Source organism: Callorhinus ursinus, unplaced genomic scaffold (genome assembly GCF_003265705.2).
Source record: "Callorhinus ursinus isolate GAN/ISIS: 27379988/994484 unplaced genomic scaffold, GSC_fseal_2.0 scaffold14, whole genome shotgun sequence".
In the NCBI taxonomy this organism is placed as follows: Eukaryota; Metazoa; Chordata; class Mammalia; order Carnivora; family Otariidae; genus Callorhinus; species Callorhinus ursinus.
In genome coordinates, this window is record NW_027397076.1 from 35,281,532 (window position 1) to 35,293,762 (window position 12,231).

General features: G+C 35.7%; 1 protein-coding gene and 1 long non-coding RNA gene across 2 annotated transcripts in view; one reads left to right on the forward strand and one right to left on the reverse strand.

Annotated features, from left to right (window-relative positions):
* Window positions 1-3,570, reverse strand: part of FRS2 (fibroblast growth factor receptor substrate 2) — a 56,265-nt gene extending 52,695 nt beyond the window's left edge. The window contains exon 1 of the mRNA XM_025882989.2: window positions 3,546-3,570. The gene's annotated coding sequence lies outside the window, so the exon portion shown is untranslated. The remainder of the gene's footprint in view (window positions 1-3,545) is intronic.
* LOC141374114 (uncharacterized) overlaps window positions 1-11,701 on the forward strand; it is a 34,222-nt gene extending 22,521 nt beyond the window's left edge. Inside the window, exons 2-3 of the long non-coding RNA XR_012380710.1 lie at window positions 11,209-11,280; window positions 11,375-11,701. This is a non-coding gene — a long non-coding RNA (uncharacterized lncRNA). The remainder of the gene's footprint in view (window positions 1-11,208; window positions 11,281-11,374) is intronic.
* Window positions 11,702-12,231: the final 530 nt, after the last annotated feature.

The following is a 12,231-nucleotide window of genomic DNA, read 5'->3' on the forward strand; positions in this document are numbered from 1 at the left end:
TATTCGTTGGCTAGATTTTTGTTGGTATATGTGTGTTTTTAAAACTTTTTAGGCTACGAGGTTCTTCCAGGTTAGAAACATTTTTTATGTTAAAACTAGTAATTAAATATTCTATATCGAGAAAATATCAGTTGACAGGGTGGCAGTACAGATTAGTAAAAAGAACCTAAAGCTCACTCCGCTCCTAGTTTCATCATTTGTAAAATGAAAATACTGTTTTATTTATGCCATCTCTTAAGATAACAAAGTGAGAATAATGAAATTACTATGCCGTATAAAATACTCAGAAACTAATGAAACTAGAAAAAGGGACTATGTTACCTGATGTCTAATTCTCTGAACTGTTGTGTGGGGAGTATTCAACAATGCATGGGATACTAACTCAATAACAACTTGCAGAGTTGCTGGTCTTCCCATCAAAGATCTTATAAATACTTAGGTGTTGATATATAAATAAATAAATAAACCTCAACATTGGCTTCACTTTTAGCAAACATGAATTCTCTTACCCCTTTTCCATTCCATTACTGAATCAGTAACACATTTTCTCTTAGCCCCCAGAACTAAGTGCCCCTAAGATCCTCCTCCCACACAAACTGCTCCCCACAAGGTACCTTTAGATTTTTCTATCTGTTGGATAGAAAAATGATCCAATCACAGCTATCATTATCCTTCTTCTAAAGTCAGGGATCACCCTCTCCTCTCATAGGAGTGTTCCTCTCTCTTTCCTCTTCATTGCTGCAAGACATACCATCACCATGGACCTGGAGCTTCTAAAGTTCCCACTCTCTGGTAGTTTCTAGTTAGGGGATCCAAGAGAAGTTGCTTTTGCTGATAATGTGCTACTACAGATGAAATTACATTTCTGCATACCAAATTTAGAAACCGGCATTTGTACTCTTCTTACTCTGTATTAGATTCAGTGATGAGAATTCACAGAACATAGTTATGCCTCAAAGAAATAGAAGAAAAAAAAAGATGAATGTTCAAATATAATACAATGTAGAAATTAAAAAGTAATAGGTAATGCAGAAGTTCCAAAATATTACTGCTATCTTTCAACTATTAAGTTTTTGTGGCTAATACTGGAGATTCGAGCATTTTAACACACTGTTTCTAGAAGAAAAATACATGTTTTTGTTAGGCCCCACAATTCTTTCCTTTGATTGTTCTAACAGACTCTTAGCCTTTGGAACGGATGTTTATATTTCCTCTTATCTTCCACAGCATCTAATTCCATTCTTCAGATTCAATTCTGATATAAAAAAAATGACCACAAATTGGGACTTTTCTTAAATGCTCATTTAATGTTCCTCATACACTTAAGGAAATTTACATTAACAGTTTCATTTTAATAAATAACCTAAAGCACAATGTACCAGTTAGACAAAACAAATTAGATGAGCACTCAGCAACGTGGCCTAATCTTAGAAATAAAGAGGGAGGTAGGTGAAGGGGACTACAAGAATTCGACTAAGATCTAATGTATAATTTAAAATACATGAAATAATAAAACCTTTTATAAGACATAAAGGGATACATATCAAATATATTAAAAGGTCACTTATATGGGGACTAGTTATAAAGGAAAACAGAAAAACAGTCCTTTAATGAACCAATGATGATGGGTATGACACAAACTGAGGAATATCATTAACTCAATACTCCTGTACTTGAGGTTAAAAACTGATACTTGAAACATAACCATCCTCTTTCATAGTAAACAGAGTTGCTCAAAAATTTAAACAAATTTTTAAATTGTGGTAAAGCATATGTAACATAAAATTTATCATTTCAACTATTTGCTAGTGTACAGTGAACAGTAATTTTTATTAAAGTTGTCATTGTCCTTTTAATACCTCTGACTGTGTAGGAGGATGATACTATATAGATATGAATAATCTTGCCTTGAGTATCTTCTACTCTGAAAAAGCTATGGGGACACCTGGGTGGCTCAGTCAGTTGGGCGTCTGCCTTTGGCTCGGGACATGGTCCCAGGGTCCTGGAATCGAGTCCCACATCAGGCTCCTTGCTCAGCGGGGAGCCTGCTTCTCCCTCTGCCTGCCGCTCCCCCTGCTTGTGCTCTCTCTCTCCCTGACAAATAAATAAATAAAATCTTAAAAAAAAAAGCTATGAAAGAATCTCGGCTTTTATAAAAATAAATATTTACCCAACACTTACAGGAGAGGCCTAAGGGTACCAGATAGTAGTACGATCCACCATCACTGTATCATAGACTGTATTAATGTTTAAGAATTCAAACTTCATTTGCCCAAAGAACAGGGACAGAATGTAACAGATCAAGTTCACTATGATTAAATCTTCTGAAATTTCTCTTTTCACTTTAAGCACAATGGTCCAGGAAAAGAACGATCTGGATTTCTCCTGAAGTACTGCCTTTGAGTAGTGCCCTGGAGGATCAGATAGTGCTACACACAGGTTCCACAACTCCCTCCCTTTACCCTCTAGAGACAGAAGAAGAATATAGGGGAAAAGCTTCACAAGAAACTTGGAAGTGAAAACTAATGATGCTTTGCTCACCCATTCTCTCCTCAGCAGCCAACGGGTCTCTTTATTTTAACCCTTTGTTTTCAGTTATCAGGATAAAAACTGACCTGATTAAACCTGTAGCAATTTCAAAAATAGGTGGGAAAGATGTGTTTGAGAGTGCATGTTCCCCTCAGCACAAAGGACAATAAATGAGAAAGAGTTACTGATCTGAATAATTCACTTTATAAGCATTTTCCAGTTGACAGATTAAATTCATCTGCAGTGATCACTACTACCTGTACCAAAGAGTTCCTGAGAAAATTTAAACAATGTAACTTCTTACAGCCAAGCAACTGATTTTAAGCACACCAATAGGTGATTTTACTATCTACTCATTTGAACATTTCATCCTTCAGAAGTCTAAAAAGTATAACAATCTAAATCAATGTTGATTTAAAATTCATTGTAAAGATGATCAGATTTTTTTAATACTAAATGTGACTAAATATTTTATTATCTACCTAGTAGAAAGCATTCCACTTTTTAAACTAAATGTAGGAGTTCTGTAATTTTCATTGGTGGAAACATAGGTAAATAATCTCCCTTAACTTAAAGTCCCTAAAAGAGCTTCTAGGACTCCTCTACCACCCCAAGTCATTTAGGTAATGTCCACTGAGGTAAAAGTTGAATGGGCCCCAAGGGAAGAAGAAAACTTTTTTCCTAAAATGGACAAACCCAATCCTAAGGATGCTAAGTTCCTTAATAATGCTAAGAATAAGGATGCCATGAAAAGCAGTACTTGAGTTCCAAAGGTGACTACTTTTATCACACCCTTTTAATCTTAACTTCAAATAAGATGAGGTGCACCTTGTTTGCAAATTCTGAGGTAGTAAAGGAGGAGCTAATAAATTTGTGATAATCTTGTAATAATCTAATAATAATTCTAATAATCAAGAAATATGAAATAAATATAAGGGAAAGGATTAAAAAAATCAAGAGCAATTAAGCCTATATTCAACTATATTTGTTTTATTACTATATTAACAATTTCTTACCTTGTGGAATTCTCTTCTGAGAAAAACAGATACAATTCTGTTCCTAAAAAAATTTCAGGTAGAAAAGTTGAAATGTTAGTTTCAAAACAGGAAGCCTCTTAAAAATAAAAAGTTAGCAAAATGGTGATGGAGTACATTCAGAATACCATGACATTTGGTATTACCAAAACTTAAGAGACAATAAGTCTCTAATAATAAAAGTATTTTAATATTTTTATTAAAGTATTTATAAAAGTTATTATTTTTATTACAAAAACAGTATTCTATCAGATCATTTCTTCTAGGTACATCGTAATGTCTCAGCACATTTTCATATTCTAAAACATCAGTACTCAATTGGGTTTTACTCTTACCAAGATTTAGTATCCTGAAGGGTAGTTTTTAGGTATAATCCATATGTCATAAAATTCACCCCTTTAAAGTGTAAAATTTAGTGGTTTTTTACTATATTCACAAAGTTGTATAACCATCACCGCCATATTATTCCAGAACATTTTCATTACCCCAGTAAGAAACCCTGTACTGAAGAGTACATTTTTATTTGCAGGGAGAAACATCTGAAACAAATTTAATTTTAAAAGATATAAAAGAAACATAATCTTCACAACACTATGATCAAAATGATGTTTTTTTTTTTTTAATGTATAGAACAGAGACTGGGAAGGAAAACAAATATCCAAACATTTTAAAAGTAGCTGTATTCGGACAGTGGTATTATGGTGACTCTTTTTAATATATTTCCTCTAAAGCTATGATTTTATAATATTACCTTTATGGTTCTTAAAAAGGTACATAAGATGAGGTGTACCTTGTTTGCAAATTCTGAGGTAGTAAAGGAGGAGTTAATAAATTTGTGATAATCTTGTAATAATCAAGAAAAGATATGAAATAAATATAGGGAAAAGGATTTAAAAAATCAAGAGCAATTAAGCCTATATTCAACTGTATTTGTTTTATTACAACACAGACATACATTTTCTAGAGCTACATGCTCTAATTTGTACTACAAACCAAAGTAAAAACAGAAATACAATCCAAAGTAAAAACAGAAATACAAGTTGACACTTAAGTCCACTATACTCTTTATTCAATGCTTTTCAAAGTAGATAAAATAAGTATAAAGTTTAAAAAAATTTTGGCCACACTTACTAATCTGGTTGAAAAGCCACAGCTGCATCTTACTTTATGACAAATTGACTGTTTCATCACTTTTGTATCTGGGCATCTACTTCTTAATGGTCATTTCTGAAATAAAGATGTAGTCATTAAGAATATATTATAACAAAAACATCAAATCTTTAAGGACAATCTTCTAAATTTTAGTGTCTATCAATTTTTTGATAAAAATTTCTTGAGCAACCTTCTAATAAAAAACATTAACAGGGCTGAGGATGAGGTGAGAGAGAGTGAGAGAGATGGAATATATGCTATCATCCCACAGGACCAGAATTATACAGTTAGGTTACACATACTGAGTATAAAGATCTATAAATTCTTCAGTCCTCAATGCCTTCCAAACACCAGGGTCTTGAAATTCCTAAGAATACCATTTACAGACTGGAAAAAGAAAAAAGGAAGATGTAGAAGGGGAGCCCTAAAACTCTACATTTGAAAACAATAAATTAGCTGATGATGCGTGTTTGTCTCTTTCCCCCTCACACCTATAGAAAGGAAGCTCCAGAGGAGATTTTTATTGGCTTTATTTACTGATATCTTTTGAGCACTTAAGACAATGACTGTCACGCAGTAAGTGCTCAGTAAATATTTATTGAAAGAATAAACTGATGAGTGATGTAATTTTAATTGATGAGATATTTAACCTGGGACTATTTCAAAATGGCAAATTCTCAAAACGCCATTTCTTCCATGCATACACCAATGATATCAATGCCAACTAACATCATCGTTACTGTTTTCTCCTCAGTAAACAAAGCCATAGGTACAAGCCAGAACAGAGGCACATATCACTTTGTAATTTTGTTATTGCAATCTTTGGGGAAAACTTCTAAAAGGGGAATTGCTACATATATAATTTTGCTAAATATTGCTAAATGTTGCAAGTAGGCTTTTTTTTTTAACATGTATGTTCTTTAGCTGCTTGTTGTGGAGATAGCTAAGAATATAAGAAACTCTTTTACATGGAATAAAAAGTTGACAAGTTTCAAGAATAACCCTCAACGAGACCAGTAGTTCCCTACTTCCCATGCTATACCTGAATTAGTATTACACACAATGCTATTCTTTTTGTAAAAAGAAAAGAAAAGAAAGGAAAAAATGGGAAGACTACAAATATTAATATAGACTTGAGGTTTTTTTCTTTCAAAAGGAAAAAAGCACTGGAAGGATAAACCAAAATCATTTTTAAATGATTATCTACGGAAAAAAGAGAAAGCAGGATGGAAGGGACAGGGATGGAAGTCAGACTTCTCAGACCTTGTTTTACAGTTTTTACATTGGAGACATATTTTAAGATCAAATGAACATCAAATGATAATGACATTTTGAACATCAAAATGGTAATGACTACCATTGAAACATTAAATAATTTTTTTCTTTTAAAGATTTATTTATTTATTTGAGAAAGAGAACGCACGTGAGCGGAGGAAGGGGCAGAGGGAGAGAATATCCAAGCAGACTTCCACTGAGCATGGAGCCCAACGTGGGGCTCCATCCCATGACTCATGAGATCAGGACCTGAGCGAAACACCAAGAGTCAGATGCTAGACTGACTGAGCCACCCAGGAGCCCCCGAAACATTTATATTTTTAAAAAATCATGGTCATCTTTAGAGGCTGCTACAGCACTAACTTATTATTCTGAAAGTTGATAAAGGGAAAGAATCAAGCACTTATCCTGGCTTTCTTATATGAAAAATACCTTAGGGTAACCAAGTAGCCAATAAGTGAAAGCTCTTTTTTATAGGATTCCAAATTATAAATGTAGAAGGAAGATTAGAAAATCATCATTTTGTAACACAATGAAAAAACGGATCTAAAAAATGATCAATGGTTGCTAAAACCATTAGGTAAAAGACTAATGGGAAACTTTATAATGGATAAATCAAGTAGACAAAATTTGAATCCAGCAATAACATCATTTAAAAATGGGTCAAACAGTATGTGCAGAAATATTCATCGCTACGCATTAAGTGTTCATCCTGGGAGCTCCAGTTTCAAAAGACATCCATAATGTTACACTTTTATCACTTCCATTCTGGCCACCATGGTCCATGCCACCTTAGTTCTATCTGCATTACTCTAATAGTTCCCTATCTGATCTCCCAGCCTCTCCCTTTGCTCACCTCAATAAGTCAGTCAGATTCATCCTTTTCAAAAGAAAGTCAGATCATGTCATTCTTCTGCTCAAACCCTCTAATTGAGTCCATCTCACTACTCTAAAAGCCAAAATCGCTAACAAAGGCCTTAAGGACCATGATCTGATATTTCCCTTCCCCATCTCTCAGACATCATCTCCTACCACTTTCCCCCTTGTTCACTCCATTCCAGCCACACTGGCCCCTTGCCTTTCCTTAAACACTTCAAGCACCTTCTCCCTTCAGGGCCTCAGGACTTGTCTTTCCCTCTGCCTGGAACACCAGGTATCTCTCTGTCTTATTCCTTCTCCACTTCCTCTAGGACTTGGTTTTTACAAGTGATCTCATCAAGAGATAGGTCCTGGTACCCTAGGCAAAATATCTGCCTCAGATTTTCTTATCTGGCAGAGAATATGTAAGGAGAAGTATTTTGGAGATGATAATAAAGTCACCAACTACCATATCTTTGTGTCTAAATATCTGGAGAACTATACTGTCCCTTTTAAAAGATTCTCATGGTCCCAACTTTGAAGAATTAATGAAGATATAGCATGATAAAGAAGCACAATAGTGTGGGTTTGTTTTTTGTTTTTTGTTTTTGGGTTGTTGTTTCGTTTTTAAATCATCTGTATTGTAACTCTAGGAAGGAGTGGTAAATGATGTGAATTAAATGCATCCCATTAAAGGGGCACCTGGGTGACTCAGTCGGTTAAGCATCTGCCTTCAGCTCGAGTCACGATCCCAGGGTCCTGGGATCAAGCCCCGCATCGGGCTCCCTGCTCAGCAGGGAGTCTGCTTCTCCCCCCTGCTCATGTTCTCGCTCTCTCAAATAAATAAATAAAATCTTTAAAAATAAATAAATAAATGAGTCCCATTAAAAAACAACAACTAGCAAAATAAATGGCCCTTTCCTCCCACTCCTTCAGGGACTTCTCTTTGGGATTACATTATAAAGTTCCAAGTAATCTCGGGAAAAGTTTAAACTACTTTCAAATTTGTTACCTTTAGGCACCATGACCACCAGAAAGAATCAAAAGAACTCACTAACTCTAACATGACTAGACTAGCTATGACATGGTAGGGATGTTTGAACTTATTTTTCTTTAAATAAACAAACTCCCCTGGGCTAAAGCCTACTCTGCCTTTTAAACATCCTTTGGCTGGCAAGCTTCAAAATCTTAAGAGAGATAGCCAGGGGACAGAGAAAACAGCAAGTATGACTCAGTGATCACATTTAATAGTCTCCGAAGACCAAAACAAAGATACCAGTTCTGGCAAGAGATCTCTAGAATAGCCCCAAAACTGACTTATCCACATACCTTTCATCTGAACAATCTATTTTCACTTAGTTTAAGGTTCACAAAGCACTTGTTATGTGTCTATCAGACCTTAGGTACAAAAAGAAACCAAGAGTACAAGAAAACAATCAGCAGTTTAATGTTAAAATCTGCTTTGTTTGGGGAGGGGGGTGAAGAGAAGTCTTGAGTATTTTTGTGCAGAAATACCCCCCCTCATTTAGAAATCAGACTTCAGCAAGATCAACCATGTCAAAGAAGGCTTGTGATATTAAAGTAACCCTTCTTGAGCAACTCTTTTTTTTTTTTTTTTTTTTTAGAGAGAGAGAGAGAGTGCATGTGCACACAGAAGGGGGGGGCAGGGACAAGGAGAGAGAATCTCAAGCAGGCTCCACGCCCAGCACAGAGCCCCAAGGAGGGCTTGATCTCATGACCCTGAGATCATGACCTGAGCCGAAATCAAGAGTCAGACGCTCAACCGACTGAGACACCCAGGTGCCCCCGTCTTGAGCAACTTCTGTGTGCCAATTATTTACATTAGCTCACTTAATTCTCAGAACTTCTCTATGGAAAAGGTATTAACAGAGCACACAGAGTGGTTAAATAACTTGTCCAAACCAGAAAGAAACAGCTCCAGGATGTAAAATCTGTTTTCTTTTCACTATTATAATCTGCAGCAAACTGGAATGAAATTATTAGTCACAAATACAACATATGCCCTATAGGAGTAACATGTAAATCCAGGTGGCTCGTATAAGAAATGTTCCATTCTTCCAAAGCTGCTTTAGGTAAGAGGACAAGGGGAGGGCTGCCTGGGTGGCTCAGTCGTTAAGCGTCTGCCTTTGGCTCAGGTCATGATCCCAGGGTCCTGGGATCGAGTCCTACATCAGATTCCCTGCTCAGCGGGAAGCCTGCTTCTCCCTTTCCCACTCCCCCTGCTTGTGTTCCCTCTCTCGCTCGCTCTCTGTCAAATAAATAAATAAAATCTTTTAAAAAAATAAAAATTTTTAAAAAAGAGGACAAGGGGGAAGGTTCACTGTTATATATTAATAGGAAACTTATGGCATTAAGAGATGAATCAGAAAAATATGCAACACTGAGGTCTAAGGGAGTCACACCACAGCTCACTAACTAGTATTCTTTCACAATGATTAACCTGTATCACCTCTAAGTCACTGATGGCTATTCCATACACTCAGAGAAGTCTGGGAAGAAACATTAAGATTTAATAGACGGGGTACACAGGTGTTTATCAAAACAGTTTCTGTACTTTTCCGGATGTTTGAAATATTTCTTTCACTCTTGATATATAGATATGTAGATATATACAAATACATACATTAAAGTATCCCATTAACTTCTTAAAATTTACAACAAAATTAGTAGAGTTAAGATTCCTAATTTTCCTGGGGCGCCTGGGTGGCTCAGTCGTTAAGTGCCTGCCTTCGGCTCAGGTCAAGATCCCAGAGTCCTGGGATCGAGCCCCCGCATCGGGCTCCCCGCTCAGCGGGAAGCCTGCTTCTCCCTCCCCCACCTCCCCTGCTTGTGTTCCCTCTCTCGCTGTGTCTGTCAAATAAATAAATAAAAAATCTTTAAAAAAGAAAAAAAGAAAAAGAAGATTCCTAATTTTCCTTTTTTGAAAACTTTCTCACGTGGAACACCTTAGTTCCTGACTCCACGGGATGACACTTACTGGCCTCAGTTCTTTATACTCAACAGAATCTAATGAGTCATCAATCAGAAAATATTTTGTAGAAATAATTTTTCAGAAAATGTAAATCTGATAATTATTAGTTGCACCCACTGCCTATGACACAATAAAATAAATAAACATAACATACGTATTGTAAAATAAAAAGGTAATTACAATCAGGACACATCACCGAGGAAAGGTAGTCTTACTTCACTAATGTCCTTAGTTATGTGAAGAAAATGAAAATTCCTTGGAACGAATTATCCCCATTGACTAAAAAACACGCCATTTAAACAATGGACTCCTTTACAGAGAAGAGACTCAACAGACTGATGATTTAAAGTTTCCAAAGGCCTAAATACATATGCTGTTCTTCTAAATACTTGATTGTGTCCTGGGAATTGTCAGCATAAATTAACACTTAAAAAAAATCTCTCTCAATTTTAATTCATTGCACTGATGGTTAGGAATGATGAAGGGGAGGACATACTCTCCCCCAGAACACCAATTATGAATAATACAACCTATTTAAAAAAAAACAAACAGGATTTTAGTGTTTCTTTCTCAATGACAAAATACTTTGTGTGCAGGGCGCCTGGGTGGCTCAGTTGGTTAAGCGACTGCCTTCGGCTCAGGTCATGATCCTGGAGTCCCGGGATCGAGTCCCACATCGGGCTCCCTGCTCGGCAGGGAGTCTGCTTCTCCCTCTGACCCTCCTCCCTCTCATGCTCTCTATCTCTCATTGTCTCTGTCTCAAATAAATAAATAAAATCTTTAAAAAAAAAAAAAATACTTTGTGTGCAGACCTACTATTAAGACTAAATAAAGATAATAGGATAGCCTGCATGGTTTTGAAGTCAATGTTGGAGGCATCACCTACAGCATTTGCTATTTTGGTTTATATTTTAACAAAATGGAAGTGCATAGCATACAGAGTATTGTTTCTTAGAACTTTATCACACATACAATCTCTCCCTACAATTAATGTTTGTCTCTTTCTCTCTCTCCTTCCTTTCCTTCTCCTGGCACTCACACACACAGCATGAGTAACTATTATTTTTAAAAACTTCTGTTTTGAATACAAACATGCTAGGCAAATGCTGGCCATGATATAAAATGTACTTCTTAGTAAGAAACAATAGGCTATCTTAACATGCGATTCTATGTAGAACATCAAGGTAAATATTTCCAGAGTTAATTTTCTTCTATATCTTCAACATTATATATAACAAGGAGATTTATACCAATCTAAGTATCAGAGTCTGTGGCTTTATTGTTTTTCATGAATTTTAATACTATACACAATAAAATAGTCACTATGGAGAGTGGCTTGATATTAAAGTAGGTTTACCTTTCTTTCAGGGAGCTGAGTTACTTAAATACCAAAAGACTTCAGTATGTGACACCCTCCTCTTGAAGATACTGTCATCACAAGTATGTGTCCCAGGAATTGTCACCTAACTCCATGAATGTCCTCAAAAGTGGAAACAATTTTTATAATGCTCACTTCAGCCCTTTTCTTTTCTAGGTGGTAACCCATAACTTCAAAAATAGAAATCAACCAAGAAGGAGTTACAATTTTTTTCTACATTCCTCCTTTATCTGTTAGGAGGAAAATACCACCTTCATTCTTTAGTAGTTCTGTAGTAGTTCTGGGCTCTAAATATTGTTCAGCAATATATTAGAGACATTTTTTTCTACAACCGAACTCTTTTAAGATAATTTCTCAAGAATGGGTACTGTACAAGGGACAAAAGAAAGAAGGAATGACAAATGTCTTCAACTAGTTTCCAGCGAATTAAAAAGCAGAATTCATGTCACATGAAAAGACCTTCAATAAATCCATGTCCTGAAACACTCAATACAAGCTATACCTGTTTTCTTTGAACTACAGCTATTAAATACCATTTCTCCTAAAAATCCACAGAACTTTTCGGTACAGCCATCAGCTAATTCAAAGGAATTCAGTGGCCCTACATAACTTGTCCCTCCTTCATGATATTCTATTTTTAAATGCCATGTAGGGGGGGAAAATGCTAGGAAGGAGGGTGAGAAAGACAAGCCTTATGAATTGGCCATATTAGAAATAACAGAACAGATTTTGAGAGTAGCAGAGAAAAAAAAACTGTGAAATCAATTTATATTTTACAGGTGAAGAAACTGAAACAGCTTATGAGCAAAGACAGAACTGAAGTTCACATTATAAATGGTATTTTCCCCCAGAGCTACCCATTCCAACAAATCTATAATAAGTATTTTAGCTTAATGCATATATAACATAATCAGAATGGAGTGCCATGCTGAAGAGTTTAAAAGAATGCATGAAAACTGAGTACAGTACGTAAGTTAAGGGAAATTAGAAATGGTCTATGTGTCCTTTAGGAA